Source organism: Crocuta crocuta, unplaced genomic scaffold (assembly GCF_008692635.1).
Source record: "Crocuta crocuta isolate KB4526 unplaced genomic scaffold, BGI_CrCroc_1.0 scaffold693, whole genome shotgun sequence".
Taxonomy (NCBI): Eukaryota; Metazoa; Chordata; class Mammalia; order Carnivora; family Hyaenidae; genus Crocuta; species Crocuta crocuta.
In genome coordinates, this window is record NW_027527545.1 from 754,227 (window position 1) to 761,899 (window position 7,673).

Consider the following 7,673-nt stretch of genomic DNA (forward strand, 5'->3'; position numbering starts at 1 on the left):
GGGTCCGGGGGGGCCGGGGGACGCCGCTGCTCCCCAACGTGGGGACCCCCGGGTCCCAGCAGAGTGATGAGGGGGAGATGGCCCCTCGTCGGCCCCGCCTGCCACCGCCATTGTTTACCCGTCGGCTGCCTCCTAGGAAACTTAACCCGCCCGCGGTAATTTTATTTGGGAACTTCGGCCAGTTGCCATAGCAACCCCCAGTGACGTCAGAGGGGCTGGGGCCCGAAATCCCCGGGAAAGGGGGGGGATGGGATTACGGGGGAGACCCCCAGGAGGGCCCCTCCTTAACCCTGCGCCTGCCAGGTCCCAGTCCGAGGGGAGAGGGCAGCCAGATGTGACACCTCTTGGGCGCCCCCATTCTGGCGCGGTGCCAAGCGAGGGTGGCAGGGCCAGGTCCTGATGTCATCCGGTGCGGGGTGGGTGGTGAGTCAGTCCTCGGGTGGGGGCTGGGCCAGGCCTAGGGGCTATTCCTGTCTGACTCACCCCTCCAGTGCCCCTGAGCGGCACCCAGACGCTGCCCTAGGGACTTCAGGCGCCAGACTGGGGGGTCCCCTCAGATCCCTGGGGCCTCTGCTTCTCTGGGCCCTAGAGATCCCCAGTGCTCTCACACGGGCCCGGGGTGGCTGAATGGAAGGGTCCGTGGCAGTGAACTGGGGACACCTCATAACGTCCTTCCCCTGGAACCGGCCAGGGAGGGGGCAGGTGGTGGGATCCCTATTCAGTCCACAACACAGCCTGTCACTGGGGCGATGGGAGGCAGAGGCCCTGACTGGCACGGAGGAGCACACGCGCGCGCCAGGGGGGCTGGGCTGGGAGGAGCCACCCTAACCACAGTGACGTGGGACTTCCTCGGCAGGGCCTGTTTGATGTCTGTGTGTGCAGCGTTGTCATGGGGCCCGGCAGGCGGCCCTGCGTGTGAGCCGGGGTGACCTCCGGGGCGGCTGGGTCTGTCGGGGGTCCCTTGACCCAGCACCCCTGTCCCAGGCCCACATGGCTGCGAGTACCTGGCGCACCTACGTGCACTCGCTTCTCCAACTTTGACCCCACCCCGGGCTCCGGCCTGGGGAGATTTCTTGTGTCATCTCAGAGCCTTGTAATAACTGCAGACTGCATGTTTTCAACATAAGGAAACTGAGGTTCAGAGAGGTGTGATCACTTAGCCAGCGATATTCAGGTAGAAAGTTGGGGAGCAAAGGTTTGAAATGGAGTTCTTCTTCCACTCTGCTCCCCTCCTCCCTCCATCGCACTGGTCTCCTCACTGTTTCTCAAACATCCCAGGCATGTTCTGGCCTCGGGACCTTTGCACTGGCTGTTCCCTCCACCTTGAACTTTTCCTCCAGAGGCCCGCACAGCTCCTCCCTCACCTCCTAAAAGCCTTTGTTCCAGTGTCATCTTCTCTTCAGGCAGCCTTTCCCGACCTGGCCCCCACCCCCTCGGCCCTCATCTCCTTTTTCCCCTTCTCTTCTCCCTTGGCACAGATCACCCAACACACAACATGTCTTTATACCCATCTATCTGGTTTTGTGTGTGTTTTCCCTACAGATGTCAGCCCCATGAGGGCAGAGATTTTTTTCTGGCTTGTTCTCTGCTGTGGTCCCCAGTGCCCAGCACAGTGCCTGGGACACAGCAGGCACTCAGGCAATGAAGAATGAACAGATGGGCGTGTGTGTGCCCTGTGCCACTTGACCCCTTAATCTGGCCTCACCCTGGCCCTGGCCCCCTATCCCTCCCCGTCGTGACAAAGGATCGGTTGGCCAGTTTGGAGAACTCCTATCCCTGGTGGCTGCTGCCCCTGGGTAAACTGGCCGGCTCAGGACCAGGGCATGTGAGGCACACATCAGAGGATCCAGAGGGAGAGGGGGTGGCACCGGAGGTCCCCCCAAGCTGAGGGATGCTTGGTGAGGTGGGTGGTCTGGGGTTATACGGGGCCTTGGCACAGATATCCCTGGAGGACTGCATGGAGGAGGCGTTTCTCCTAAATGTGTGCCCCGTTGGACTAATGACAGGAGAGGGACGGTTCTGGATGGGAGGCCCGGCTCTGGGGTCTGAAGGAAGTATTCTGGAGGGCCAGCGTGGAGGAGGGGCGGTTGTAATTTGTTGTGATTTGGTCACTTTCTATTTGGTCTGTTTCTGAAATGATAAGCCTGTGTGTGTGTGTGTGTGTGTGTGTGTGTGTCCACAGGGAGACCCCGGATTCCGAGAACTCCATTCCCCTGCTTGTAGCTGCTCAGGAGGCCTTGTGGCAAGTACCCCACAATTCTGTGCCACCCCAAATCTTCCCCCAGGGCCCCACAGGCTGCTCTGCCCCCTCCTGCCCCGACCTGCCGGATCCTGCAGCTTGGGCCAGCCTGCCCCCTTGGGCCCCACAGAGAAGAAAGACCCAGGAACCCCCCAGGCTGGGTCCCATGGAATGGGAACTGGATGTGGCTCCCACCCGCTTTTCCCAGTTCCCACTAAGATCCAAGGTGGGAGCCCGGCTGAGCTGAACTGAGGACATGGAGAACTCCGGAGGGATTCTGGGGTACGGCGGTGGCCCAGGGGCATCCAACCAGCCCCTACGGTCGGTCCCCTGCCTGGGCCTGCTTCTGGGTCCCCAGTTCCCAGGAGCCTGACCCCTACCCCCAATTATAGGACTTGGGAAACGTTAGGAGCGGGTGGAGAAAAACGGCCCCCGAAGCAACGCCCACCCAGGTCTGAGAAGGGCCCTCTGTGTCCAGAGCCCCATGTGCCCTGGCATGGCAGTGGTGGCCATCTGCCCCCCTCCCCGCTCCCGGCCCCGGCCCCTGCTGGAGAGGGCAGTGGCAGCTGGGCATGCCCAAGGAGGCCGTCTTGGCGGCAGAGGGCACCCCGCCCCTCCTTTGGTTAGTTTTGTCCTGGCCCCCCACCTGGGCACGAGGCCAGGCCCCAAGGCAGGGCCCCTGTCCTGGGGAACAATGCCTCCGTGTTTCTCCCGGTGGAGGGGAGGTCGGCGGAGGATGTGGTGGGACCTACGCAGACAGGGAAGGAGGGAGGGACCCAGGGAGGGCCTCTATCCCAGGGATACTCCAGGAGTGGGGAGTTGCCCGGTGCCCCTGGGCGGTGGGGGATGGGGATGCTGGGAAGCCAGAGCGAGGAGGGAACCGTGACCAGGGACCACCTGGACTGGGGTCAGAGGCTCCAAGGGCAGCAGGAGGGGGGTGGATGGGATAAAAGGAGGGACTTCCTGGGGCTGGCGAAGGCACTGAGGAACTGGAGGAAGTGGGGATTGGCGTTTGGCAGACACCCAGACACCCAGGCCCATGCCTCCCAAGGAAGGGGACATACACAGTGGCAACATGTCCTCCATCTGGCGCCATTCACACCCCCCCCATCTCCCTTACCCCTGCCCACCCCCGGCCTCTTGGGGTTCTCTTCCTGTGCAGGGGCAGGACTTTGCCAAGAGGGGTTTGGGGGTGCAAGGGGCTGTAGGACCCCTGCTTCTGTCCTTCTGCAGGGAGAGCCTTTGCTTAAAATCTGGGGCTGCTTCTAGAGTCCAGGACCCGGAGCCGGGAAGCTGGGCTGGGTTTGGGGGGCCCAGGTGGAGTCGGGACAAGGAGGGAGAAAGTTGGGGCTGAGTTGGGGGACCAGAGAGAGAAAGTGGGGGCGGACCGGCTCCGGGGGCACNCCCCTACGGAGCGGGGGAAGGGCAGCCCAACCTTTACCCCCTCTCCAGGAGCCCACTGGGGACCTCTGGCCACTCCCCCCACCGGAGACCCTGGAGAGCGTGGTGGGGAGGGCGGGTCTCCCAGACACTGGGGCAGGTCCAGGTGGGCAGGGAGTCAGCTCGCGGCAGGGTGGGAAGGGGGAGGGCATATGCCCGGGTTGGGTTGGGGAGGGATGAATACACACGGGCGCCTGGGCTCCCGGGGTGCCTCTCTGGGCTTTGGCGGGGATGGGGCTGGAGGAGTGGGTGGGGGTCTCCCAGAGTTCCGTGGATGGGGGGAGGTGGGTGACAGGGTGGTTCAAGTTCTTGACATGTCAGCCAATGAGCGAAGGCAAGGCCTTTCATTGAGCAGATGGGGTTGTAGCCCTGGCTTGGTGGAATTGGGGGACCCCTCCCCTCCCTCTTGGCTCCTCCTGGCCCAGGAGAGAGGAGCTCCTTCAAGGTTGCTTAGGAAGGGGGCCAGGTGTGGGAGATTCCTGAAGGGCTGACAGCCAGTCCTGTGCCCCTTCGAGACCGCTTGCCCTTGGATTGCAGAGGGTGAGCCCCACGCTGATCTCTGACCCCTGCACTGGGCCAGAGCCCCCAGCCCTACACCGACTTGCCTATTCAGCCCGGCCAGGCCCAGCCAGGCCCAGCGGCCTCCCGAATTCCTTGAAGGTGCAGCTGGCTCTCTGTCACCTGCCCCCTTCCCACCCCAGCCTTCGCCAGCTGCCTGTTCACGGCGACGGGTGCTGTGCGAGGGTGAGGCTGGGGGGTGTGGGAGACCCCTGGCATGAAGGCTGTCCTCTGGCAGCTCTTCCCGTGCCAGCCAGAGCTGGAGGGCAGTACCCAACAGGTGCCCCGGCTTAGAGGCGAGGTGATGCGGGACACACCCTGTCCGCTCGCCCACGCACCCTGCCCGGGCCGGCCCGAGTGCATGTGTTCACACGCCGCAGTCCTGGGAAGGCACGGGCCCCGGGGCCTGGTGCCAGCTCCGTCCCGGCTCCCAGAAGGGCACCCGTTGCCCTCTGCCCTTGCAGGGTGTCCTCTGGGAGCTCCTTCAAGACCCCAACCGGCAGGCCTTGTCTGTGGGCCCAGAGGGGGCCCTAAAATAGCTCCGGGCTGCACGAGGAGCACATGCGTGACAGGGCGTGTCCGGGGGGTCGGGCCTGTCTGTGCTGGCCCGGCCTCCAAGTCTCTGCAGACCCTTGCTCGCTGGAGAGAAATCTCGGAGGCGGATGCTTCAGGGGTCCTCCCGGGGACCCTGTAACCCACCCCTGCCCGCCACCCCTCCCTGCCCGTTGTAAGTGGCGGCCCGACGGTCTGGGCAGGCCCCGCTGCTGGGCAGCCCCCTGTCGCTCCTGCAGTCCCAGTAACTGGCCCCGCGGTCGGGGCGGGTGTAAGTGGGGCGACCTGCTTCCTACGGGCCCAGGCGGCACTTGGATATACCTTAAGGCGTTTTTTCAGAGCGTGCCCTTCACCTTGGGAGGCTGAGCGGATGGGCTCTGTCTGCGGTGAAGAATACTGCTGGGAACGCTGGGTGGTCCGGAAGACACCTTCCTGCCCGTCACTGGGCCGTCTGGCCTGCCCTTTTCCACTCGGGATACACTTTCTGCCAGGAGCAGACCTGACTTTCCTTTTAGATTTGCTGCATGACCTTGGGCCCGGCCCTGAATTCCTCTGGGCCTCGGTTTCTCCGTCTGTAAATGGGGAGCATCGGAAAGCAAGCGGAAGAGCGTGCGCTTCTCCTTGTCGCAGGCCCTCGCCTTCGGATCCCTTTCAGGGCACCCTGGCCACCCTTTCCGCCGCCCCCCACCATCAGGTGTCCCAGGTGGACAAGGAGATGTGTCGGAAAAGCCTGGTCACCTGGAGAGGTCGTACACAGAGGGCAGCGGGCGTAGGCATGTGGGAATCCTTGGGCACAGAAGGACGCCGCCATGCTGGGCACGGCTGAGTCATGTTGCAGCGGCGCCTTGCCCCAGGGTGCTGGAGCTGGCGCCACCCTGGGTGTGGTCACTGAGCTGTGGCCCTGGGCAGAGCGGGCCTGGGTGGTCTGGGATGGGGGGCCTGGGTGCGGAGCGTCCGGGAAGCTGACTTCTGAGACCCGAAGACCCTTGGGCTTCCCCTGGCCTGGGGTCGGCATCACCATCCAGGACTGTGGTCGCCCACGCTCTTAGAATGCCTTGAGGGTCCTGGGGGCCCCTCAGCCTCGGGCCTAGGGATTTTGGGGGTGCTGAGGAAGGAAGACGAGGCCCAGAAGCCAGTGACTCGCTTTGAGGCCAGAGCCCCCCCCTCCCCCTGCACCAAATAAAGGCAGGCCAGGGCTACGATGTGGACCTACGGGACAAGACAAGAGGTGAACATGGCAGTAGGGTGTGCCCCTCAGTTAAGGGATCTCGGGGTGGATTTGGGGGGCCCCTGGGAATTCCGTGACTGATCCTAGGGGGACTGAAGTTTAAGGCAGGGGTTGGAGTGTGGCGTGGCTGGGCGCAATGGGGGCTGGGATGTGACTTGCACGGTTCCCCTATTTATAACAAGTGATTCAGTCCTCACTTACTCACCCCTTCCTGGGCCTGCCCCCTCCCCGCCGGCCCCGGGTGGGCAGTGGGGGCCCACCCACTTGCCCCCCTGTCCTGCCTGTCTCCACCCAGAGCGCAGCCCCTCAGGACGGCTGCTACGGTCGCCGTGGTGGGATCAGGGTAATGGATGGGGGGCTGGCGGTCAGGCGGCACTTGGCCGGGCAGCCCAGGTTGGCGGCTGGCTCTGGGCCCGGCCCAGGGAGCCTCTGCGGAGAGTCTAGGCCCATTAGGCAAAGCGTTAGTGACAGGCTGGGAGGGCGGGCGGTGGCGGGCAGGGCGGGGCCTGCAGCCCTCGGTATTTTCCGATCCCAGCTGCTCCGAGAGGGTGGAAAGTATTTGGGGACCAGGCTTGGGGGCGGTGGTGGTGGTGGCGCCCCCGGCGGAAGCTGCCCCTGATTCATTCTTGGAGCATGGGGTGGGGGTGGGGGGGGCAGAAACTCTGCCTGCTTGGGTCTCAAGCCTCCACGCCCTGTCTGCAAGAACATACTCAGGCCTAGTACATACATCGGTGCGGCCTGGGGCCTGTCCGGCTCCTCCGACCCAGGGGCCCATCTTCCCCTCAGCCTCCAGCCGCCAGGAACTTGGCCCTCCCTGGACACCATCTCCCATGAGCCCGAGAGGCACAACTTTGGTAATAGGCATCTCGGGTCCTGGGCACCTGCGTGGCAGCGCCCCATCCACCAGAGACCCAGGCCTTTTGTGCCTTTGGGGATGGGGAGTGGCCTTGGCCCCGGCCCGGGGCTCTGTGCAGGGGAAACCCCACAGGAAACAGGCCTGGCCAAATGGCCGCCCTTCCCGTTCTCGTCCCTGGGACACGAATGTGCTGTCTCACTTCCGGAGGCGGCCCAGGGAGGCCGGCCGCCCTGCAGGGCCTTGTCTGCTCCCGGTTGGTGCCCCCCCAGACCCTGAGGGGACAGGGCTGGGGCCTGATGAGAAAGCGGGTAGCCACTCTGTGTGTGTGTGTGTGTGTGTGTGTGTGTGTGTGTGTGTTTGTGTGCGTGCGCATGCGCGAGTGTGTATATATGGGAGGGGTCGCGGAACAGAGCGTGACATCCCTTAACACCTGTCTCCCAGTGACGGACGCCACCAGATCTGGGTGCCGGGGTCCCACCCGTGTTTAGAGTTTTCATTGCCACCGTCTTTTCTGGTCCTCCCTGATGATGACAGGCTAGCCCATCCTTCCTTACCGCGGCCTTATCTCTGCTTTGCCAATGGGGAGAGGGAGGCCCAGAGAGGTTGAGTGACTTTCTAGGAGTTACCCAGCCAGGACGCTACAGAACCAGAGTTCAGAGCTGCACAAACAGGCTCCAGAGTCGGGGTCTCCTGGCCAAAGGGTTTGTATCCTTAAGGAGAGCTCCATTTACTAAACAGGCTGGTTTCATGGGCTTGGGATCGAGCGGTTCACAGGCCCCCCCCCCCCCCCCCAGAAGGGC